The sequence below is a fragment of the Lepisosteus oculatus genome, chromosome 6 (assembly GCF_040954835.1).
Source record: "Lepisosteus oculatus isolate fLepOcu1 chromosome 6, fLepOcu1.hap2, whole genome shotgun sequence".
Taxonomy (NCBI): domain Eukaryota; kingdom Metazoa; phylum Chordata; class Actinopteri; order Semionotiformes; family Lepisosteidae; genus Lepisosteus; species Lepisosteus oculatus.
This window is the reverse complement of record NC_090701.1, coordinates 42,782,901-42,807,147: the sequence shown is the minus strand read 5'-3', so window position 1 is coordinate 42,807,147 and position 24,247 is coordinate 42,782,901. Positions and strand designations below refer to the sequence as shown.

General features: G+C 43.6%; 16 non-coding genes across 16 annotated transcripts; 7 read left to right on the top strand and 9 right to left on the bottom strand.

Moving 5' to 3' along the window:
- Positions 1-3: 3 nt before the first annotated feature.
- Positions 4-76, top strand: trnar-acg (transfer RNA arginine (anticodon ACG)). Its single transcript has one exon. It is a non-coding gene; the product is annotated as a tRNA-Arg (tRNA).
- A 2,018-nt stretch (positions 77-2,094) lies between these two features.
- trnaa-agc (transfer RNA alanine (anticodon AGC)) lies at positions 2,095-2,167 on the bottom strand. Its single transcript has one exon. It is a non-coding gene; the product is annotated as a tRNA-Ala (tRNA).
- A 1,129-nt stretch (positions 2,168-3,296) lies between these two features.
- trnar-acg (transfer RNA arginine (anticodon ACG)) lies at positions 3,297-3,369 on the top strand. The gene has a single exon. It is a non-coding gene; the product is annotated as a tRNA-Arg (tRNA).
- Positions 3,370-6,004: 2,635 nt separating this feature from the next.
- On the bottom strand, positions 6,005-6,076 carry trnae-cuc (transfer RNA glutamic acid (anticodon CUC)). Its single transcript has one exon. It is a non-coding gene; the product is annotated as a tRNA-Glu (tRNA).
- A 1,843-nt stretch (positions 6,077-7,919) lies between these two features.
- trnaa-agc (transfer RNA alanine (anticodon AGC)) lies at positions 7,920-7,992 on the bottom strand. The gene has a single exon. It is a non-coding gene; the product is annotated as a tRNA-Ala (tRNA).
- A 1,436-nt stretch (positions 7,993-9,428) lies between these two features.
- On the top strand, positions 9,429-9,516 carry trnay-gua (transfer RNA tyrosine (anticodon GUA)). Its single transcript is given in 2 exon segments — positions 9,429-9,465; positions 9,481-9,516. It is a non-coding gene; the product is annotated as a tRNA-Tyr (tRNA).
- Positions 9,517-9,759: 243 nt separating this feature from the next.
- Positions 9,760-9,831, top strand: trnaa-ugc (transfer RNA alanine (anticodon UGC)). Its single transcript has one exon. It is a non-coding gene; the product is annotated as a tRNA-Ala (tRNA).
- A 526-nt stretch (positions 9,832-10,357) lies between these two features.
- Positions 10,358-10,428, bottom strand: trnag-ccc (transfer RNA glycine (anticodon CCC)). Its single transcript has one exon. It is a non-coding gene; the product is annotated as a tRNA-Gly (tRNA).
- Positions 10,429-12,776: 2,348 nt separating this feature from the next.
- trnae-cuc (transfer RNA glutamic acid (anticodon CUC)) lies at positions 12,777-12,848 on the bottom strand. The gene has a single exon. It is a non-coding gene; the product is annotated as a tRNA-Glu (tRNA).
- Positions 12,849-14,105: 1,257 nt separating this feature from the next.
- On the bottom strand, positions 14,106-14,177 carry trnaq-cug (transfer RNA glutamine (anticodon CUG)). Its single transcript has one exon. It is a non-coding gene; the product is annotated as a tRNA-Gln (tRNA).
- Positions 14,178-14,640: 463 nt separating this feature from the next.
- On the top strand, positions 14,641-14,713 carry trnar-acg (transfer RNA arginine (anticodon ACG)). Its single transcript has one exon. It is a non-coding gene; the product is annotated as a tRNA-Arg (tRNA).
- Positions 14,714-17,173: 2,460 nt separating this feature from the next.
- trnae-cuc (transfer RNA glutamic acid (anticodon CUC)) lies at positions 17,174-17,245 on the bottom strand. The gene has a single exon. It is a non-coding gene; the product is annotated as a tRNA-Glu (tRNA).
- Positions 17,246-20,909: 3,664 nt separating this feature from the next.
- Positions 20,910-20,981, bottom strand: trnae-cuc (transfer RNA glutamic acid (anticodon CUC)). Its single transcript has one exon. It is a non-coding gene; the product is annotated as a tRNA-Glu (tRNA).
- A 1,334-nt stretch (positions 20,982-22,315) lies between these two features.
- trnaa-agc (transfer RNA alanine (anticodon AGC)) lies at positions 22,316-22,388 on the bottom strand. Its single transcript has one exon. It is a non-coding gene; the product is annotated as a tRNA-Ala (tRNA).
- Positions 22,389-23,824: 1,436 nt separating this feature from the next.
- On the top strand, positions 23,825-23,912 carry trnay-gua (transfer RNA tyrosine (anticodon GUA)). The gene is given in 2 exon segments: positions 23,825-23,861; positions 23,877-23,912. It is a non-coding gene; the product is annotated as a tRNA-Tyr (tRNA).
- Positions 23,913-24,155: 243 nt separating this feature from the next.
- On the top strand, positions 24,156-24,227 carry trnaa-ugc (transfer RNA alanine (anticodon UGC)). The gene has a single exon. It is a non-coding gene; the product is annotated as a tRNA-Ala (tRNA).
- Positions 24,228-24,247: the final 20 nt, after the last annotated feature.

The window sequence follows — 24,247 nt, the reverse complement described above, 5'->3', positions numbered from 1 at the left end:
GCGGGGCCAGTGGCGCAATGGATAACGCGTCTGACTACGGATCAGAAGATTGTAGGTTCGACTCCTGCCTGGCTCGTTTTTCTTTGAAACACATCGGGCTGCTCACTAGCACATTGCTTTCTGTTCGTTGTTGGTAGCTAATCTAAGCCGAACAGTAGATATGCTCAACGTCGGTTCCGTAATGTAATGTTGAGCATTTTGGACTCTGAATCCAGCAATCCGAGTTCGAATCTCGGTAGAATCTGTGACGTGTACCCTTCTTACTCAGTGGAACAAGTAATAGGTTTATCCCATGCTGAAAAAAAGAAGAAAGAGAACACAACGTTTCGGCCGTGGAGCCTTCTTACACCTGAAGAAGAAAGAGAACACAACGTTTCGGCCGTGGAGCCTTCTTACACCTGAAGAAGAAAGAGAACACAACGTTTCGGCCGTGGAGCCTTCTTACACCTGAAGAAGGCTCCACGGCCGAAACGTTGTGTTCTCTTTCTTCTTTTTTTCAGCATGGAATAAACCTATTACTTGTTCCACTGAGTAAGAAGGGTACACGTCACGTGGAGCCTTCTTACACCTGAAGAAGGCTCCACGGCCGAAACGTTGTGTTCTCTTTCTTCTTTTTTTCAGCATGGAATAAACCTATTACTTGTTCCTTTGCAGCCTACGCATGCTGACGCAGCTACCCACCTGAACTACTACTTCTTACTCAGTCCTTTGGTTGTTTTGTTAATCTTACCTTAAAGACCTTAAGAACAATCTCTTATTTCTACAATATATTGGGTATTATATTGAGTATTTAGAAAGACACCCATCCCTAATTGACACCCGGGTCACTGATTAACTATAGATATTTCACATTGAATGAATGTGTTAAAATACCGCGCACCGATTTCTGTTTGTATGACAGATAGCTTGCAAATAAGAATATTTTAAAGCGGACAAAGAACGAAGATAGAGCAATCGGTACGCCTGGCGCGTCTAAATTGAAAAACCATGTGAGTGTCAAACCAGCACTTGCTTGGCTGAACTCCAGACCCATATCTTGGCAGCAAGAGCGCTGTGATTGGGCGAAAACTACCTAAAATGAGAGCGGACACTGTGATTGGACAATTCTTGTTAGCGATGCGGGTCTTGATTGGTTAAGGCTACCAACAATGAAAAGAAGGCAATGTGTTAGTGAGCAGCCCGATGTGTTTACAAAAAGGTCGAACCTACAACCTTCTGATCCGCAGTCCAGTCCGCGGCCCCGCTGATAGAGCTGCACCGCATCACCGTGAGCTTCGCGCCGCTACTAGCACAAGTAATTAGTCTTTCATCATTGCTGGCAGACAGGAGCAGTAAAAGACGTTAGATGTTATTTTAAAAGATAAAATGTAGAAACGCGTGTATCCAAGTTAGAAAAGTTGGAGCGGGGACACTCATCTGTTTATACTAGCAGTAACTTCGAAAGTGTTACTGTCAAAATACAGCTACGGTGCCTTTTTCGGGAGTTGAAAACAGTTGAAAACAGAGATGTTCTCGATGATTTGGCAAAATGTAAAAGAGGAAAACACCCCCAGCGTCATAGACGAGCAGGAACCCCTCATTATATAAGGCTAGTTCAGGGGGGTAGCAGCGTCAGCATGGGAAGGCTGCAAAGGAACAATAGATTTATTCCATGCATTTAGTGTATTAATGTAATTAACATCTGATAATTCACTCCATGCTTGATCATTTGCCTTGACTTAACGGATAGATGCAAAGAAATGCCTGGTGACTTTTTTGTTCTTATTACGCGTAATTCGCTGATAGTATTTTTTTTCTTATCTGTTTGTTTACTACAAACCACGGAGATGCTGTAAGTGGAAGAAGCGGTAGAAATTTGAAAGCACCTAAAGCCCGCTAATTGCCGATATAGAAACACATTATTAATGAGAATTGCTTAGTATTCTAAGGACAATCACTTTAAACCTTACGTATCTACGTGTAAGAACCAGCTAAACAAAATGTTAAAACATAACGTACTATTTGAAACTGGACAAAGGGATTCCCTTCATTAACATTGCTCTGAGCTGTGAAATTTCAACTTCCTTGCTCACTGCTTGGGGATACAAAACGGACTGGAGAATGCGGGCATCGATCCCGCTACCTCTCGCATGCTAAGCGAGCGCTCTACCATTTGAGCTAATTCCCCTCTACGTCGGGACGGTTTCGGAGTGTCCCGTCCAAAACGCTGGACTGACTTCTGAAACCTCACCCAAGCTTTTGCCATGCTGATTCTGTCTCTCACCCTCGACAAGGACGATGAGGTCTCCTTTTTGTGCGCATGTATGTCAGGCGGACACCTGTGTCTCTGCTGCTCTCACCACCAGCCCCTCTCCGTGTGGAGCAGGACACTGTGTTCTGAGGTCAAGAAACCTGAGCGAGCCGGCAGCTCGCTGCACTATTTGATCTGATCCTCATAGCTGGACACGGGGCGGTATTGGAATGAACTCACGAAATGTTTGTCTCCAGCCACTCGCTATAAAGTGTTGCAATTTCTATTAAGAGTGTTCCCATATTACAACAAAAATTACGCGTACCCATGAAGTCAAATTACAGAGAAACGCTTAAAACAAGACTGCAGAAACGAGTTAAAAACCTGACGTCGAACTGAGATTGAAATGACCAGGAACACCCGACGAATTTGGGCTGAAAGTGTGAGAAAAGAAACTCTTGTCGTCGTCCCTTCGATAGCTCAGTTGGTAGAGCGGAGGACTGTAGTGGAAATCGCTGGGAATCCTTAGGTCGCTGGTTATATATGGTAATATATCGATAAGTTAAAATCGATCACTTCCTGAACTTATGTACGAAACTCTTGATTTCGGCTCTCATTGCTTCATTACAGGTGTGATTTTAGGATTCCAGAGCCGTTCAGGTAATTTTCATTTATGAACGAAGCTTTTTTTTTTCAGAATCTGTGACTGCTCGCACAACAGGGTCTGCTGTCCTTCTGATTTATGTTTAAAAGGTCACAACTGAATAATGATAAAGGTCACAACTTAAAAATATCTCCAACTGCTCAACTGAGTGAAACAACAACAGGACCTAAGATTACACTAATTGAAGAGATAACTAAAGTCTGGAATACGTGACAGCTGTATGGTGTTTTGGAAGAAAACGTTTTTTCTTTTATGTCGAAATCAAGCGGAGTTTCAATGTTACACATAGATTTCGACAAAATGTAGAAAACGCGTGTATCCAAGTTAGAAAAGCTGGAGCGGGGCGATGCCGTACCAGTAGCGGCGCGGAGCTCACTGTAGTGCGGTGCAGCGCTGTCAGCGGGGCCAGTGGCGCAATGGATAACGCGTCTGACTACGGATCAGAAGATTGTAGGTTCGACTCCTGCCTGGCTCGTCTATCTTTTAAACACATCGGGCTGCTCACTAGCACATTGCCTTCTGTTCATTGTTGATAGCCTTAACCAATCAAGACCCGTATCGCTAACAAGAATTGTCCAATCACAGTGTCCGCTCTCATTTAAGGTAGTTTTCGCCCAATCACAACGCTCCCTGCTGCCAAGATATGGGTCTGGAGTTCAGCCAAGCAGGTGCTGGTTTGTCACTCACATGGTTTTTCAATTTAGACGCGCCAGGAGTACCGATTGCTCTATTTTCGTTCTTTGTCCGCTTTAAAATATTCTTCTTATTTGCAAGCTATCTGTCATACAAACAGAAATCGGTGCGCGGTATTTTAACACACCTGGTGTTTGGATTCAGTGGGAGCTACTTCTGCTTCGTATTCAAAAATGGATAATATGTAAATAAAGGTTTGTCGATTTCAGTGTTTTGTGTTTTTACTAGTTCCATACTTAGTTGACTTTATGGTTTTGATTTTGAGGCTTTATAATATTAAGTCTGTCTTTCTCATTTATCTTCGTCTTGTAAAGTTTGAAAACCCATGTAACTGTGCTATAAATGTGCGCGGGGACACTCATCTGTTTATACTAGCAGTAACTTCGAAAGTGTTACTGTCAAAATACAGCTACGGTGCCTTTTTCGGGAGTTAAAAACAGAGAAGTTCTCGATGATTTGGCCAAATGTAAAAGAGGAAAACACCCCCAGCGTCATAGACGAGCAGGAACCCCTCATTATATAAGGCTAGTTCAGGGGGGTAGCTGCGTCAGCATGGGAAGGCTGCAAAGGAACAATAGGTTTATTCCATGCTGAAAAAAAGAAGAGAAGAAAACCTGAAGAAGGCTCCACGGCCGAAACGTTGTGTTTTTTCTCTCTTCTTTTTTTCAGCATTATATAAGGCTGTTGTTTTGTTATTGTGGCATCCTTATACATTATTTTTAAGCTAATACGATTTTATAACCGGATTTTGGAGCAAAGTTCACACATTTTTTCTTCTTCAGATTCCTGTACTTAACGCCAACAAAAAACCTCTCTGGGGAAAATCCACTTACAACAGGTGTACAGTGAGTCTGGTCTTACACAGCATGTTAAACACAGCAGATACAAGTTTAACAAACGCTCCCGTCGCAAGTAATACCCACTTATCACCGTTCACTCCCGTCACTATTTCAGTTACCCTCTTTCCTCACTTCCCCGCTCACTCTGGCGGGTTCTCCTCGAGTTCGCGTTATTTCACTGCTAGTCTCCACTCGGTTTTTGATCTTCTAGCCTGCCCCTCGATTTCAACCTTGTTTTGAGTTTTGGTTGCTGCTCTCTGGTTGTCTTTCTCGTTTTCCGACCTTCTTGCTTGCTTCCTGGTATACGTTTTGCTTGGCGATTTGGATTGGTGTTCCCTCTCTCTCCTGAGTCCTGCACAGGATCCATGCTTCCTACCTGCCCGTTCCTACAATCAATCTCCAAATCGCTAAAAACTCACACTGAAGAGCTCGGTCTCTTAGACACGTCCGGACTCGCTCCCAACCACCACCCTGCTGGTCTGAGAGAATGATCTCCTACAATCTGAAAACGAAAATAAGTCACGGAAAAATAATCCCACAAACACCTTCAAGTATCAAGACGTCTCGCTATGCAACAAGGTCTTTGTGCCAAGCAGATCTTATTTTCACTTTCTTACACACAGCAGCTCTGAGTGTCGCTGCTGTCGCTACACAGACTTCGACGTCACACAGACACCAGAGCCTCACGCAGACAAATTAAACACGCAGAAGATCTCGTTACGGATCTTTAAAGGTTGCTCACAAGCCAGCGGTTCCAGTGATCCGAGTTCAAATCTCGGACAGCAATTATCCAGTTAAATTGCGGTGAAGTGCTCTTCCACGCGACTATTTCAGAGCTCTCTCCTCTCACAAATGACCCAGAGCGCTGGAGCGGAGTATCTGGAGCCCGATGGTTATGTCATGGTAAAACATGCTATCGAAGGAACGGAGGGTGGAGCTTTTCTCACAAGTTCAACATAATGTACTGATGTATGGTCAGTCAGGGAGAAAGAGAAGGAATTTAGGCGTAAAGTAAGGAGGGCTAAGAAGGATCTTAAAAACAAAGTTGAGCAGAACCGTTCCTGCTGCGGTATAATCCGCAGTGTTATCTATTGAAATACTGTACAATAAATAGTGTGAAAGAACTATTTCATGTTACAACATATCTTTCTCTTTTTTGTGCACTCTTTCTTTTTGGTGAACTCTTCATCATACAGCTTGTGTTGTGCCGTTTTTTGTTCGTGCTCATTTTTGTAGTCCTGCACTTATGCACCACCGTAAAGAAATTTCTGCGGTGTACAAACAGTCCACAAATTGTAATAGCAACATTTGCTATCTTAACTGGAAGGGTATGTTTCCACGCGACTACTTTACCGCTCTTCAACTCGACACATAAAAACTTTGGTTTAAAGAGACGTTATTTTAAAACACAAAATGTAGAAAACACGTGTATCCAAGTCGATTACTTCAGCGCGCTTTCCTCTCACAAACGACCCAGAGCGGAGGAGCGGAGTATCTGCAGCTCGAATGTTATTTTGTGGTGATAGTTAACAGACGTGGTTCAAGTAGGTATCTGCGTCAGGAAGGAAAAGGAGTCACTTCCCTGACCGGGAATCGAACCCGGGCCGCGGCGGTGAGAGCGCCGAATCCTAACCACTAGACCACCAGGGAGACGGTCCGTTCTCTTACTGTGTGTGAAGAGAAGACAGCAGTAACTGGGATTCGTGCCGGTGATCTTAACAGGACACAGAGAGCGATCGACACGCTTTTACAGTCTGTGTAGCGACAGCAGCGACACTGAGAGCTGCTGTGTGTAAGAAAGACAAAATAAGATCTGGTCACCAACACTTGTTGAGATAGCCTTTATTAGTATGTTTTCTAAGTCACCCTTAATCACCACCTTTTGAAGTTTTAGAACAAAAGTTAACTTAATGATAAATATAACAAGCAACTGCTTGACGGGATAAACATCGGTGGTTTGTGTCTTAAAGTCATGATTATTTCCAAATAATCTTTAAAATCCGACATTTAGTCTTTACAAAGTGGGGGGCAGCTAAGGGTTCTTCAGTCCTGTTGGGATCCTCATGGGCTGAATCAGCTCGTTACTGACCCCCAGGACCAGGACTGACGTCCCCTGAATTATATAACGACAGGGTACAAACTTAAGGGCATCGTAACAGTGTGGCCCTGCTCACCTGAGTGGGCCTGACAGGGAGAAGAAACACATTTACTCACCTAGATCTTCACGAAGTGCACTGAGTGCTAAGAAGAAGTTGAAAATGAGAAAGTTAGAATACGTTTGCATTTCAATGTGTTAAAAACATTTTCGGATTCACTACCACTATTAATGTGATTTGTGTTACGGTCCGTGGTTGGAGTGTTATTTTTTGTTCCAATTGTTCTCTCCTCTTTTCCCAGGTGTTGCCAATTCGTTAATTAAGTAGCTGAGGTGGGAGCATTTAAAGGGCAGCCCTGAGAGCTCGGATACGAGGAACGGAGATAGTGAAGGTGTGTGGTTTTTGGGACGGATTAGCCAGGGCATTACCTGGGCAATACCTTAACGTTTCAATGTCCGAACTCTCAGAAGCATTTTAGTGTATTAATGTAATTAACATCTGATAATTCACTCCCTGCTTGATAACTTGAATGCCAGCAGCCATATCACCCTGCAACTCACAACTGGCAACCAACTGAAGCTAAGCAGGTGTGAGCCTGGTCAGTACCTGGATGGGAGACCTCCTGGGGAAAACTAAGGTTTCTGCTGGAAGAGGTGTTAGTAGGACCAGCAGGGGATGATCACCCTGTGGTCCATGTGGGTCCTAATGCCCCAGTATAGTGATGGGGACACTACACTGTAAACAGGCACTGTCCTTTGGATGAGATGTAAAACTGAGGTGTAAACCTTATCTCCTGGCCAAGTTCCCCATTGGCCCTTACCAATTATGGCCTCCTAATAATCCCCATCTATGAATTGGCTTCATTACTCTGCTCTCCTCTGTTCTGGTGCACTATGGCTGCTGTCGCATCATCCAGGTGGATGCTGCACATTGGTGGTGGTGGAGGGGAGTCCCCATTAGTGTAAAGTGCTTTGAGTGGAGTGTCCAGAAAGGTGTAAGCAATTATTATTATTGGCCTTGACTTAACGGATAGATGCAAAGAAATGCCTGGTGACTTTTTTTGTTCTTATTACGCATAATTCGCTGATAGTATTTTTTCTTACCCGTTTGTTTACTACAAACCACGGAGATGCTGTAAGTGGAAGAAGCGGTCGAAATTTGAAAGCACCTAAAGCCCGCTAATTGCCGACACAGAAACACATTATTAATGAGAATTGCTTAGTATTCTAAGGACAATCACTTTAAACCTTACGTATCTACGTGTAAGAACCAGCTAAACAAAATGTTAAAACATAACGTACTATTTCAAACTGGACAAAGGGATTCCCTTCATTAACACTGCTCTGAGCTGTGAAATTTCAACTTCCGTGCTCGCTGTTTGGGGATACAAAACGGACTGGAGAATGCGGGCATCGATCCCGCTACCTCTCGCATGCTAAGCGAGCGCTCTACCATTTGAGCTAATTCCCCTCTGTGCCTGAGGCCCTCTCTTTTCAGTCATGCTAGTTTTCGCCAATCAACGTTCGTCTTGCTACCACACTTGACCAATCAAGAGTGCAGATTCTCAATCTGGGTCAATTTCGCCCAATCGTCGCCCCAACTCCTACCATGATGCGGGCAGAGTTTAGCCAATCACGTCTGGGAGGACTGTTGACTTGTTTACCCGTCTCCTGTCGCTCCCGCACCTCGAACTGGGAGTCCGGGAGATTCGCGTTTCCCCTCTGTATTCCCAAATTAAATACTTGGATGAATCGTAGAATTACTGTTTCTCCTTGCTTTTTATTTTCCACGGCATCATCGTTTCATCATCCCGAGTGCATTGCTGGGAAAGAAATACTTGTTAATTGAAACATACTCCTTTTTTAACAATTTGCTAACCTGCAGTTTTCTTTGAACAGATGTTGGTAAATGTAAAAAAAACGTTTAGTAAAATGTTATTGTAAAGGGTTTCCTGAAGTGAGATTAACACGTGTTTTATTTACTGTTATTTCTTTAGTCTCGGGTGTTTTTATTTGTAATCGTGCGCTGAAGATCCCGACAAAAAGAAAAGTGTTCAGTTCCACACTGCTGTGATATGATACTCCTCAAAGTCAGAACAGTACCGGAGTGCCCCGTCCTAAACGCTGGACTGACTTCTGAAACCTCACCCAAGCTTTTGCCAGGCTGATTCTGTCTCACACCCTCGACAAGAACGGTGAGGTCTCTTTTTTGTGCACATGTATCTCAGGCGGACACCTGTGTCTCTGCTGCTCTCGGCACCAGCCCCTCTCCGTGAGGAGCAGGACACACTGTGTTCTGAGGTCAAGAACCTGAGCGAGCCGGCAGCTCGCTGCACTATTTGATCTGATCCTCATAGCTGGACACGGGGCGGTATTGGAATGAACTCACGAAATGTTTGTCTCCAGCCACTCGCTGGAGTGTTCCCATATTACAACAAAAATTACGCGTACCCGTGAAGTCAAATTACAGAGGATCTTGCATGATACCACTACACCACTGACACCAGAAACGCTTGAAACAAGACTGCAGAAACGAGTTAAAATTGCAATACATTGCAATACAGTGCAATACATTTATATTTATATTTATATCTATGGTTACATCTATATTTATATTCATACGTGTGATACGATTTTCTGTGTACTGTTCTGTTCTAGTTTCCTCTTGTGTGTCCGGACTGTGAGTAACTCTTGTATTGTATTGTATGTATTGTACTATTAGTATATAATTCGTTACACTGTGGCTGTGTTGTGTGTGTTAAGCTGCTGTTGCACTGCAATTTCCCTCACGGGATCAATAAAGTATCTATCTATCTAAAAACCTGACGTCGAAATGAGATTGAAATGACCAGGAACACCGCACGAATTTGGGCTGAAAGTGTGAGAAAAGAAACTCTTGTCGTCGTCCCTTCGATAGCTCAGTTGGTAGAGCGGAGGACTGTAGTGGAAATCGCTGGGAATCCTTAGGTCGCTGGTTCGAATCCGGCTCGAAGGAAGGAACCGTTTTATTGTTCCCCGGTTCTCTGGATCAGTCTCTTGAAAATTAAAAATAGCGCATCTCAGCGGTTGGTCGAAAGCTTAATAAAGGCTGAAGCAAATGCTCCCAGTGTTGGTTGTCCTAAAGTGTGATTGTCCCGTTTTTACCGAAGTATCCAGTGTGTCGACTCGCCCTGATAGCCCCAGTCAGTGACTGGTAATCACAAACTCAATGAAACAACCGCAGAGAAGTGAGCCTGTCGGGGATGTAGCTCAGTAGTAGAGCGCATGCTTTGCATGTATGAGGCCCCGGGTTCAATCCCCGGCATCTCCAGTCATGCTTTTGTTAAATGTGATATCTATCCTTCCTACACTAGGTAAGACACGTTGTGGGCAGTTTTGTTTTCACGTTGCGATGCAAAGAGCCTCAAAAGCCCAGTATGACAGTAACCGAGCTGGAATGAGCTCATACTCGCTCCCCGTGCTAAAACAGACTTAGCGCTTCCCCGAGCACCGTCTAGAGCTGCTGGATAGGGCTCTGTGTCCTACTGCTCCTGTCTGCCAGCAGTGACTTTGACAAAAGGCTAAAAAATACTTGTGCTCTTTCAACCTTCTGGCAACGGCCGGCGAGACTGCAGTAGGCACAGGGTGGAGACACCCGCTGGTCCACCTTCTGTAAGTTTCACACTAAGCAGTAGCCTGATTCTTTAATCAATTGACCTGAATTGAAATCTATTTTTTTGTTTTGCTTTATAATGGTGTAAAACCACTATAGAGTCTTGTGACAAACTGCATACGTAATCCATGAACAGGATTAAAATAAGAAGATTTTATGTTACTTTAAAAAGGCATCACTTTTATGCGCCAGCCGGGAATCGAACCCGGGTCGCAAGAATGGGAATCTTGCATGATACCACTACACCACTGGCGCACCTGACATAACTTAAAAAATATCTCCAACTGCTCAACTGAGTGAAACAACAACAGGACCTAAGATTACGCTAATTGAAGAGATAACTAAAGTCTGGAATACGTGACAGCTGTATGGTGTTTGCAAGAAAACGGTTTTTCTTTGATGTCGAAATCAAGCGGAGTTTCAACGTTACACATAGATTTCGACAAAATGTAGAAAGCACCTGTATCCAAGTTAGAACAGTTGGGCGGGATGACTAGTACTAGAAGGGAAGCTCACTGTGATGCGGTACAACTCTATCAGCGGGGCCAGTAGATAACGCGGACTGGACTGCGGATCAGAAGGTTGTAGGTTCGACCTTTTTCTAAACACATCGGGCTGCTCACTAGCACATTGCCTTCTTTTCATTGTTGGTAGCCTTAACCAATCAAGACCCGCATCGCTAACAAGAATTGTCCAATCACAGTGTCCGCTCTCATTTTAGGGAGTTTTCGCCCAATCACAGCGCTCCTTGCTGCCAATATATGGGTCTGGAGTTCAGCCAAGCAAGTGCTGGTTTGACACTCACATGGTTTTTCAATTTAGACGCGCCAGGAGTACCGATTGCTCTATCTTCGTTCTTTGTCCGCTTTAAAATATTCTTCTTATGTGCAAGCTATCTGTCATAGAAACAGAAATCGGTGCGCGGTATTTTAACACACTTGGTGTTTGGATTCAGTGGGAGCTACTTCTGCTTCGTATTCAAAAATGGATAATATGTAAATAAAGGTTTGTCGATTTCAGTGTTTTGTGTTTTTACTAGTTCCCTACTTAGTTGACTTTATGGTTTTGATTTTGAGGCTTTATAATATTAAGTCTGTCTTTCTCATTTATCTTCGTCTTGTAAAGTTTGAAAACCCATGTAACTGTGCTATAGATGTGTGCGGGGACACTCATCTGTTTATACTAGCAGTAACTTCGAAAGTGTTACTGTCAAAATACAGCTACGGTGCATTTTCGGGAGTTGAAAACAGAGAAGTTCTCGATGATTTGGCCAAATGTAAAAGAGGAAAACACCCCCAGCCTCATAGACGAGCAGGAACCCCTCATTATATAAGGCTAGTTCAGGGGGGTAGCTGCGTCAGCATGGGAAGGCTGCAAAGGAACAATAGGTTTATTCCATGCTGAAAAAAAGAAGAGAAAAAAACCTGAAGAAGGCTCCACGGCCGTTTTTTTTCTCTCTTCTTTTTTTTCGGCATTATATAAGGCTGTTGTTTTGTTATTGTGGCATCCTTATACATTATTTTTAAGCTAATACGATTTTTATAACCGGATTTTGGAGCTAATTTCACACATTGATGATTTTTTCTTCTTCAGAGTCCTGTACTTTACGCCAACAAAACCAAGCAGATCTCATTTTCACTTTCTTACACACAGCAGCTCTGAGTGTCGCTGCTGTCGCTACACAGACTTCGACGTCACACAGACACCGGAGTCTCACGCAGACAAATTAAACACGCAGAAGATCTCATTACGGATCTTTAAAGGTTGCTCACAAGCCAGCGTTTCCAGTGATCCGATTTCATATCTCGGACAGCAATTATCCAGTTAAATTGCGGTGAAGTGCTCTTCCACGCGACTATTTCAGAGCTCTTTCCTCTCACAAATGACCCAGAGCGCTGGAGCGGAGTATCTGGAGCCCGATGGTTCTGTCATGGTAAAACATGCTATCGAAGGAACGGAGGGTGGAGCTTTTCTCACAAGTTCAGCATAATGGACTGATGTATGGTCAGTCAGGGAGAAATAGAAGGAATTTAGGCGTAAAGTAAGGAGGGCTAAGACGGATCTTAAAAACAAAGTTGAGCAGAACCGTTCCTGCTGCGGTATAATCCGCAGTGTTATCTATTGAAATACTGTACAATAAATAGTGTGAAAGAACTATTTCATGTTACAACATATCTTTCTCTTTTTTGTGGACTCTTTCTTTTTGGTGAACTCTTCAACATACAGCTTGTGTTGTGCCGTTTTTTGTTCGTGCTCATTTTTGTAGTTTTGCACTTATGCACCACCGAAATTTTTGCGGTGTACAAACAGTCCACAAATTGTAATAGCAACATTTGCTATCTTAACTGGAAGGGTATGTTTCCTCGCGTCTACTTTAGCGCTCTTCAACTCGTCACATAACAACTTTGGTTTAAAGAGACTTTATTTTAAAACACGAAATGTAGAAAACACGTGTATCCAAGTCGATTACTTCAGCGCTCTTTCCTCTCACAAACGACCCAGAGCGGAGGAGCGGAGTATCTGCAGCTCGAATGTTATTTTGTGGTGATAGTTAACAGACGTGGTTCAAGTAGGTATCTGCGTCAGGAAGGAAAAGGAGTCACTTCCCTGACCGGGAATCGAACCCGGGCCGCGGCGGTGAGAGCGCCGAATCCTAACCACTAGACCACCAGGGAGACGGTCGGTTCTCTTACTGTGTGTGAAGAGAAGACAGCAGTAACTGGGATTCGTGCCGGTGATCTTAACAGGACACAGAGAGCGATCGACACGCTTTTACAGTCTGTGTAGCGACAGCAGCGACACTGAGAGCTGCTGTGTGTAAGAAAGACAAAATAAGATCTGGTCACCAACACTTGTTGAGATAGCCTTTATTAGTATGTTTTATAAGTCACCCTTAATCACCACCTTTTGAAGTTTTGGAACAAAAGTTAACTTAATGATAAATATAACAAGCAACTGCTTGACGGGATAAACATCGGTGGTTTGTGTCTTAAAGTCATGATTATTTCCAAATAATCTTTAAAATCCGACATTTAGTCTTTACAAAGTGGGGGGCAGCTAAGGGTTCTTCAGTCCTGTTGGGATCCTCATGGGCTGAATCAGCTCGTTACTGACCCCCAGGACCAGGACTGACGTCCCCTGAATTATATAACGACAGGGTACAAACTTAAGGGCATCGTAACAGTGTGGCCCTGCTCACCTGAGTGGGCCTGACAGGGAGAAGAAACACATTTACTCACCTAGATCTTCACGAAGTGCACTGAGTGCTAAGAAGAAGTTGAAAATGAGAAAGTTAGAATACGTTTGCATTTCAATGTGTTAAAAACATTTTCGGATTCACTACCACTATTAATGTGATTTGTGTTACGGTCCGTAGTTGGAGTGTTATTTTTTTTTCCAATTGCTCTGTCCTCTTCTCCCAAGTGTTGCCAATTCATTAATGAAGTAGCCGAGGCGGGAGCATTTAAAGGGCAGCCCTGAGAGCTCGGATGCGTGGAACGGAGATAGTGAAGGTGTGTGGTTTTTGGGACGGGGAAATAGCATGAGATTAGCCAGGGCATTACCTTAACGTTTCAATGTCCGAACTGTCAGAAGCATTTTAGTGTATTAATGTAATTAACATCTGATAATTCACTCCCTGCTTGATCATTTGCCTTGACTTAACGGATAGATGCAAAGAAATGCCTGGTGACTTTTTTGTTCTTATTACGCGTAATTCGCTGATAGTTTTTCTTACCCGTTTGTTTACTACAAACCACGGAGATGCTGTTAAGTGGAAGAAGCGGTAGAAATTTGAAAGAGTTTCGTACATACGTTCAGGAAGTGATCGATTTTAACTTAACGACATATTAAAGGTTTCTTTTTTACACTTAAGATTTACGAAACGCTGACCCGTTTAGGTTGAGAAAGATGTAAGAAAGGACACACCTCCCAGGTCCCACCGAGAGTTGAACTCGGATCGCTGGATTCAGAGTCCAGAGTGCTAACCATTACACCATGGAACCACATGGACACCTGTCTATGTTTATGATGTACACTAGCAGCTGTGCATCTGAGCCCTGCTCTTGGCCAGTTGTGGAAAGAGGAAAGAGCGCTGAAGTAGTCGTGTGGAGACTCATCCAGGGTCTGCTGTCCTTCTGATTTATGTTTAAAAGGTCACAACTGAATAATAATAAAGGTCACAACTTAAAAATATCTCCAACTGCTCAACTAAGTGAAACAACAACAGGACCTTAGATGACACTAATTGAAGAGATAACTAAAGTCTGGAATACGTGACAGCTGTATGGTGTTTTGCAAGAAAACGGGTTTTCTTTGCTGTCGAAATCAAGCGGAGTTTCAACGTTACACATAGATTTCGACAAAATGCAGAAAACGCGTGTATCCAAGTTAGAAAAGCTGGAGCGGGGCGATGCCGTACCAGTAGCGGCGCGGAGCTCACTGCGGTGCGGTGCCGCTCTGTCAGCGGGGCCAGTGGCGCAATGGATAACGCGTCTGACTACGGATCAGAAGATTGTAGGTTCGACTCCTGCCTGGCTCGTCTTTCTTTTAAACACATCGGGCTGCTCACTAGCACATTGCTTTCCGTTCATTGTTGATAGCCTTAACCAATCAAGACCCGTATAGCTAACAAGAATTGTCCAATCACAGTGTCCGCTCTCATTTTAGGTAGTTTTCGCCCAATCACAGCGCTCCTTGCTGCCAAGATATGGGTCTGGAGTTCGGCCAAGCAGGTGCTGGTTTGACACTCACATATTTACTAATATGTAAATAAAGGTTTGTCGATTTCAGTGTTTTGTGTTTTTACTAGTTCCATTCTTAGTTGACTTTATGGTTTTGATTTTGAGGCTTTATAATATTAAGTCTGTCTTTCTCATTTATCTTCGTCTTGTAAAGTTTGAAAACCCATGTAACTGTGCTATAAATGTGCGCGGGGACACTCATCTGTTTATACTAGCAGTAACTTCGAAAGTGTTACTGTCAAAATACAGCTACGGTGCCTTTTTCGGGAGTTAAAAACAGAGAAGTTCTCGATGATTTGGCCAAATGTAAAAGAGGAAAACACCCCCAGCGTCATAGACGAGCAGGAACCCCTCATTATATAAGGCTAGTTCAGGGGGGTAGCTGCGTCAGCATGGGAAGGCTGCAAAGGAACAATAGGTTTATTCCATGCTGAAAAAAAGAAGAGAAGAAAACCTGAAGAAGGCTCCACGGCCGAAACGTTGTGTTTTTTCTCTCTTCTTTTTTTCAGCATTATATAAGGCTGTTGTTTTGTTATTGTGGCATCCTTATACATTATTTTTAAGCTAATACGATTTTATAACCGGATTTTGGAGCAAAGTTCACACATTTTTTCTTCTTCAGATTCCTGTACTTAACGCCAACAAAAAACCTCTCTGGGGAAAATCCACTTACAACAGGTGTACAGTGAGTCTGGTCTTACACAGCATGTTAAACACAGCAGATACAAGTTTAACAAACGCTCCCGCCACAAGTAATACCCACCTATCACCGTTCACTCCGTCACTATTTCAGTTACCCTCTCTCCTCACTTCCCCGCTCACTCTGGCGGGTTCTCCTCGAGTTCGCGTTATTTCACTGCTAGTCTCCACTCGGTTTTTGATCTTCTAGCCTGCCCCTCGATTTCAACCTTGTTTTGAGTTTTGGTTGCTGCTCTCTGGTTGTCTTTCTCGTTTTCCGACCTTCTTGCTTGCTTCCTGGTATACGTTTTGCTTGGCGATTTGGATTGGTGTTCCCTCTCTCTCTCCTGAGTCCTGCACAGGATCCATGCTTCCTACCTGCCCGTTCCTACAATCAATCTCCAAATCGCTAAAAACTCACACTGAAGAGCTCGGTCTCTTAGACACGTCCGGACTCGCTCCCAACTACCACCCTGCTGGTCTGAGAGAATGATCTCCTACAATCTGAAAACGAAAATAAGTCACGGAAAAATAATCCCACAAACACCTTCAAGTATCAAGACGTCTCGCTATGCAACAAGGTCTTTGTGCCAAGCAGATCTTATTTTCACTTTCTTACACACAGCAGCTCTGAGTGTCGCTGCTGTCGCTACACAGACTTCGACGTCACACAGACACCAGAGCCTCACGCAGACAAATTAAACACGCAGAAGATCTCGTTACGGATCTTTAAAGGTTGCTCACAAGCCAGCGGTTCCAGTGATCCGAGTTCAAATCTCGGACAGCAATTATCCAGTTAAATTGCGGTGAAGTGCTCTTCCACGCGACTATTTCAGAGCTCTCTCCTCTCACAAATGACCCAGAGCGCTGGAGCGGAGTATCTGGAGCCCGATGGTTATGTCATGGTAAAACATGCTATCGAAGGAACGGAGGGTGGAGCTTTTCTCACAAGTTCAACATAATGTACTGATGTATGGTCAGTCAGGGAGAAAGAGAAGGAATTTAGGCGTAAAGTAAGGAGGGCTAAGAAGGATCTTAAAAACAAAGTTGAGCAGAACCGTTCCTGCTGCGGTATAATCCGCAGTGTTATCTATTGAAATACTGTACAATAAATAGTGTGAAAGAACTATTTCATGTTACAACATATCTTTCTCTTTTTTGTGGACTCTTTCTTTTTGGTGAACTCTTCATCATACAGCTTGTGTTGTGCCGTTTTTTGTTCGTGCTCATTTTTGTAGTCCTGCACTTATGCACCACCGTAAAGAAATTTCTGCGGTGTACAAACAGTCCACAAATTGTAATAGCAACATTTGCTATCTTAACTGGAAGGGTATGTTTCCACGCGACTACTTTACCGCTCTTCAACTCGACACATAAAAACTTTGGTTTAAAGAGACGTTATTTTAAAACACAAAATGTAGAAAACACGTGTATCCAAGTCGATTACTTCAGCGCGCTTTCCTCTCACAAACGACCCAGAGCGGAGGAGCGGAGTATCTGCAGCTCGAATGTTATTTTGTGGTGATAGTTAACAGACGTGGTTCAAGTAGGTATCTGCGTCAGGAAGGAAAAGGAGTCACTTCCCTGACCGGGAATCGAACCCGGGCCGCGGCGGTGAGAGCGCCGAATCCTAACCACTAGACCACCAGGGAGACGGTCCGTTCTCTTACTGTGTGTGAAGAGAACACAGCAGTAACTGGGATTCGTGCCGGTGATCTTAACAGGACACAGAGAGCGATCGACACGCTTTTACAGTCTGTGTAGCGACAGCAGCGACACTGAGAGCTGCTGTGTGTAAGAAAGACAAAATAAGATCTGGTCACCAACACTTGTTGAGATAGCCTTTATTAGTATGTTTTATAAGTCACCCTTAATCACCACCTTTTGAAGTTTTAGAACAAAAGTTAACTTAATGATAAATATAACAAGCAACTGCTTGACGGGATAAACATCGGTGGTTTGTGTCTTAAAGTCATGATTATTTCCAAATAATCTTTAAAATCCGACATTTAGTCTTTACAAAGTGGGGGGCAGCTAAGGGTTCTTCAGTCCTGTTGGGATCCTCATGGGCTGAATCAGCTCGTTACTGACCCCCAGGACCAGGACTGACGTCCCCTGAATTATATAACGACAGGGTACAAACTTAAGGGCATCGTAACAGTGTGGCCCTGCTCACCTGAGTGGGCCTGACAGGGAGAAGAAACACATTTACTCACCTAGATCTTCACGAAGTGCACTGAGTGCTAAGAAGAAGTTGAAAATGAGAAAGTTAGAATACGTTTGTATTGAATATGTTTGTATGTTTGTTGTATAGAATACGTTTGAATATGTTCCCCTATGCGTCAACACAATGTCGGGGTGTCCCGTCCAAAACGCTGGACTGATTTCTGAAACCGAGTTCAAATCTCGGTGGTACCTGGGAGGTGTGTCCTTTCTTACATCTTTCTCAACCTAAACGGGTCAGCGTTTTGTAAATCTTAAGTGTAAAAAAAGAAACCTCTAATATGTCGTTAAGTTAAAATCGATCACTTCCTGAACGTATGTACGAAACTCTTGATTTCGGCTCTCATTGCTTCATTACAGGTGTGCTTTTAGGATTCCAGAGCCGTTCAGGTAATTTTCATTGATGAAGGAAGCTTTCTTTTCAGAATCTGTGATCTGCTCGTCCAACAGGGTCTGCTGTCCTTCTGATTTATGTTTAAAAGGTCACAACTGAATAATAATAAAGGTCACAACTTAAAAATATCTCCAACTGCTCAACTGAGTGAAACAACAACAGGACCTAAGATTACACTAATTGAAGAGATAACTAAAGTCTTGAATACGTGACAGCTGTATGGTGTTTGCAAGAAAACGGTTTTTCTTTGCTGTCGAAATCAAGCGGAGTTTCAACGTTACACATAGATTTCGACAAAATGTAGAAAGCACCTGTATCCAAGTTAGAACAGTTGGGCGGGATGACTAGTACTAGTAGGGAAGCTCACTGTGATGCGGTAAAACTCTATCAGCGGGGCCAGTAGATAACGCGAACTGGACTGCGGATCAGAAGGTTGTAGGTTCGACCTTTTTCTGAACACATCGGGCTGCTCACTAGCACATTGCCTTCTTTTCATTGTTGGTAGCCTTAACCAATCAAGACCCGCATCGCTAACAAGAATTGTCCAATCACAGTGTCCGCTCTCATTTTAGGTAGTTTTCGCCCAATCACAGCGCTCCTTGCTGCCAAGATATGGGTCTGGAGTTCAGCCATGCAAGTGCTGGTTTGACACTCACATGGTTTTTCAATTTAGACGCGCCAGGAGTACCGATTGCTCTATCTTCGTTCTTTGTCCGCTTTAAAATATTCTTCTTACTTGCAAGCTATCTGTCATACAAACAGAAATCGGTGCGCGGTATTTTAACACACCTGGTGTTTGGATTCAGTGGGAGCTACTTCTGCTTCGTATTCAAAAATGGATAATATGTAAATAAAGGTTTGTCGATTTCAGTGTTTTGTGTTTTTACTAGTTCCCTACTTAGTTGACCTTATGGTTTTGATTTAGAGTCTTTATAATATTAAGTCTGTCTTTCTCATTTATCTTCGTCTTGTAAAGTTTGAAAACCCATGTAACTGTGCTATAAATGTGTGCGGGGACACTCATCTGTTTATACTAGCAGTAACTTCGAAAGTGTTACTGTCAAAATACAGCTACGGTGCATTTTCGGGAGTTGAAAACAGAGAAGTTCTCGATGATTTGGCAAAATGTAAAAGAGGAAAACCCCCCAGCCTCATAGACCAGCAGGAACCCCTCATTATATAAAGCTAGTTCAGGGGGGTAGCTGCGTCAGCATGGGAAGGCTGCAAAGGAACAATAGGTTTATTCCATGCTGAAAAAAAGAAGAGAAGAAAACCTGAAGAAGGCTCCACGGCCGAAACGTTGTGTTTTTTCTCTCTTTTTTTTCAGCATTATATAAGGCTGTTGTTTTGTTATTGTGGCATCCTTATACATTATTTTTAAGCTAATACGATTTTATAACCGGATTTTGGAGCAAAGTTCACACATTTTTTCTTCTTCAGATTCCTGTACTTAACGCCAACAAAAAACCTCTCTGGGGAAAATCCACTTACAACAGGTGTACAGTGAGTCTGGTCTTACACAGCATGTTAAACACAGCAGATACAAGTTTAACAAACGCTCCCGCCGCAAGTAATACCCACCTATCACTGTTCACTCCCGTCACTATTTCAGTTACCCTCTCTCCTCACTTCCCCGCTCACTCTGGCGGGTTCTCCTCGAGTTCGCGTTATTTCACTGCTAGTCTCCACTCGGTTTTTGATCTTCTAGCCTGCCCTCGATTTCAACCTTGTTTTGAGTTTTGGTTGCTGCTCTCTGGTTGTCTTTCTCGTTTTCCGACCTTCTTGCTTGCTTCCTGGTATACGTTTTGCTTGGCGATTTGGATTGGTGTTCCCTCTCTCTCCTGAGTCCTGCACAGGATCCATACTTCCTACCTGCCCGTTCCTACAATCAATCTCCAAATCGCTAAAAACTCACACTGAAGAGCTCGGTCTCTTAGACAAGTCCGGACTCGCTCCCAACCACCACCCTGCTGGTCTGAGAGAATGATCTCCTAAAATCTGAAAACGAAAATAAGTCACGGAAAAATAATCCCACAAACACCTTCAAGTATCAAGACGTCTCGCTATGCAACAAGGTCTTTGTGCCAAGCACAAGAGAAAGAGAAGAGAAAGAGAAGGAATTTAGGCGTAAAGTAAGGAGGGCTAAGACGGATCTTAAAAACAAAGTTGAGCAGAACCGTTTCTGCTGCGGTATAATCCGCAGTGTTATCTATTGAAATACTGTACAATAAATAATGTGAAAGAACTTTTTCATGTTACAACATATCTTTCTCTTTTTTGTGCACTCTTTCTTTTTGGTGAACTCTTCAACATACAGCTTGTGTTGTGCCGTTTTTTGTTCGTGCTCATTTTTGTAGTTTTGCACTTATACACCACCGTAAAGAAATGTTTGCGGTGTACAAACAGTCCACAAATTGTAATTGGAACATTTGCTATCTTAACTGGAAGGGTATGTTTCCACGCGACTACTTTAGCGCTCTTCAACTCGACACATAACAACTTTGGTTTAAAGAGACGTTATTTTAAAACACAAAATGTAGAAAACACGTGTATCCAAGTCGATTACTTCACCGCGCTTTCCTCTCACAAACGACCCAGAGCGGAGGAGCGGAGTATCTGCAGCTCGAATGTTATTTTGTGGTGATAGTTAACAGACGTGATTCAAGTAGGTATCTGCGTCAGGAGGGAAAAGGAGTCACTTCCCTGACCGGGAATCGAACCCGGGCCGCGGCGGTGAGAGCGCCGAATCCTAACCACTAGACCACCAGGGAGACGGTCAGTTTGCTCACTGTGTGCGAAGATAAGACAGCGGTAACTGGGATTCGCACCGGTGAATTTTAAAAGGACATAGAGAGCGATCGACACGCTTTTACAGAAAGTTAGAATACGTTTGCATTTCAATGTGTTAAAAACATTTTCGGATTCACTACCACTATTAATGTGATTTGTGTTACGGTCCGTGGTTGGAGTGTTATTTTTTGTTCCAATTGTTCTCTCCTCTTTTCCCAGGTGTTGCCAATTCGTTAATTAAGTAGCTGAGGTGGGAGCATTTAAAGGGCAGCCCTGAGAGCTCGGATACGAGGAACGGAGATAGTGAAGGTGTGTGGTTTTTGGGACGGATTAGCCAGGGCATTACCTGGGCAATACCTTAACGTTTCAATGTCCAAACTGTCAGAAGCATTTTAGTGTATTAATGTAATTAACATCTGATAATTCACTCCCTGCTTGATCACTTGAATGCCGGCAGCCATATCACCCTGCAACTCACACCTAGCAACCCACTGAAGCTAAGCAGGTGTGAGCCTGGTCAGTACCTGGATGGGAGACCTCCTGGGGAAAACTAAGGATGATGCTGGAAGAGGTGTTAGTAGGACCAGCAGGGGGTGCTCACCCTGTGGTCCATGTGGGTCCTAATGCCCCAGTATAGTGATGGGGACACTACACTGTAAACAGGCACTGTCCTTTGGATGAGATGTAAAACTGAGGTGTAAACCTTATCTCCTGGCCAAGTTCCCCATTGGCCCTTACCAATTATGGCCTCCTAATAATCCCCATCTATGAATTGGCTTCATTACTCTGCTCTCCTCTGTTCTGGTGCACTATGGCTGCTGTCGCATCATCCAGGTGGATGCTGCACATTGGTGGTGGTGGAGGGGAGTCCCCATTAGTGTAAAGTGCTTTGAGTGGAGTGTCCAGAAAGGTGTAAGCAATTATTATTATTGGCCTTGACTTAACGGATAGATGCAAAGAAATGCCTGGTGACTTTTTTTGTTCTTATTACGCATAATTCGCTGATAGTATTTTTTCTTACCCGTTTGTTTACTACAAACCACGGAGATGCTGTAAGTGGAAGAAGCGGTCGAAATTTGAAAGCACCTAAAGCCCGCTAATTGCCGACACAGAAACACATTATTAATGAGAATTGCTTAGTATTCTAAGGACAATCACTTTAAACCTTACGTATCTACGTGTAAGAACCAGCTAAACAAAATGTTAAAACATAACGTACTATTTCAAACTGGACAAAGGGATTCCCTTCATTAACACTGCTCTGAGCTGTGAAATTTCAACTTCCGTGCTCGCTGTTTGGGGATACAAAACGGACTGGAGAATGCGGGCATCGATCCCGCTACCTCTCGCATGCTAAGCGAGCGCTCTACCATTTGAGCTAATTCCCCTCTGTGCCTGAGGCCCTCTCTTTTCAGTCATGCTAGTTTTCGCCAATCAACGTTCGTCTTGCTACCACACTTGACCAATCAAGAGTGCAGATTCTCAATCTGGGTCAATTTCGCCCAATCGTCGCCCCAACTCCTACCATGATGCGGGCAGAGTTTAGCCAATCACGTCTGGGAGGACTGTTGACTTGTTTACCCGTCTCCTGTCGCTCCCGCACCTCGAACTGGGAGTCCGGGAGATTCGCGTTTCCCCTCTGTATTCCCAAATTAAATACTTGGATGAATCGTAGAATTACTGTTTCTCCTTGCTTTTTATTTTCCACGGCATCATCGTTTCATCATCCCGAGTGCATTGCTGGGAAAGAAATACTTGTTAATTGAAACATACTCCTTTTTTAACAATTTGCTAACCTGCAGTTTTCTTTGAACAGATGTTGGTAAATGTAAAAAAAACGTTTAGTAAAATGTTATTGTAAAGGGTTTCCTGAAGTGAGATTAACACGTGTTTTATTTACTGTTATTTCTTTAGTCTCGGGTGTTTTTATTTGTAATCGTGCGCTGAAGATCCCGACAAAAAGAAAAGTGTTCAGTTCCACACTGCTGTGATATGATACTCCTCAAAGTCAGAACAGTACCGGAGTGCCCCGTCCTAAACGCTGGACTGACTTCTGAAACCTCACCCAAGCTTTTGCCAGGCTGATTCTGTCTCACACCCTCGACAAGAACGGTGAGGTCTCTTTTTTGTGCACATGTATCTCAGGCGGACACCTGTGTCTCTGCTGCTCTCGGCACCAGCCCCTCTCCGTGAGGAGCAGGACACACTGTGTTCTGAGGTCAAGAACCTGAGCGAGCCGGCAGCTCGCTGCACTATTTGATCTGATCCTCATAGCTGGACACGGGGCGGTATTGGAATGAACTCACGAAATGTTTGTCTCCAGCCACTCGCTGGAGTGTTCCCATATTACAACAAAAATTACGCGTACCCGTGAAGTCAAATTACAGAGGATCTTGCATGATACCACTACACCACTGACACCAGAAACGCTTGAAACAAGACTGCAGAAACGAGTTAAAATTGCAATACATTGCAATACAGTGCAATACATTTATATTTATATTTATATCTATGGTTACATCTATATTTATATTCATACGTGTGATACGATTTTCTGTGTACTGTTCTGTTCTAGTTTCCTCTTGTGTGTCCGGACTGTGAGTAACTCTTGTATTGTATTGTATGTATTGTACTATTAGTATATAATTCGTTACACTGTGGCTGTGTTGTGTGTGTTAAGCTGCTGTTGCACTGCAATTTCCCTCACGGGATCAATAAAGTATCTATCTATCTAAAAACCTGACGTCGAAATGAGATTGAAATGACCAGGAACACCGCACGAATTTGGGCTGAAAGTGTGAGAAAAGAAACTCTTGTCGTCGTCCCTTCGATAGCTCAGTTGGTAGAGCGGAGGACTGTAGTGGAAATCGCTGGGAATCCTTAGGTCGCTGGTTCGAATCCGGCTCGAAGGAAGGAACCGTTTTATTGTTCCCCGGTTCTCTGGATCAGTCTCTTGAAAATTAAAAATAGCGCATCTCAGCGGTTGGTCGAAAGCTTAATAAAGGCTGAAGCAAATGCTCCCAGTGTTGGTTGTCCTAAAGTGTGATTGTCCCGTTTTTACCGAAGTATCCAGTGTGTCGACTCGCCCTGATAGCCCCAGTCAGTGACTGGTAATCACAAACTCAATGAAACAACCGCAGAGAAGTGAGCCTGTCGGGGATGTAGCTCAGTGGTAGAGCGCATGCTTTGCATGTATGAGGCCCCGGGTTCAATCCCCGGCATCTCCAGTCATGCTTTTGTTAAATGT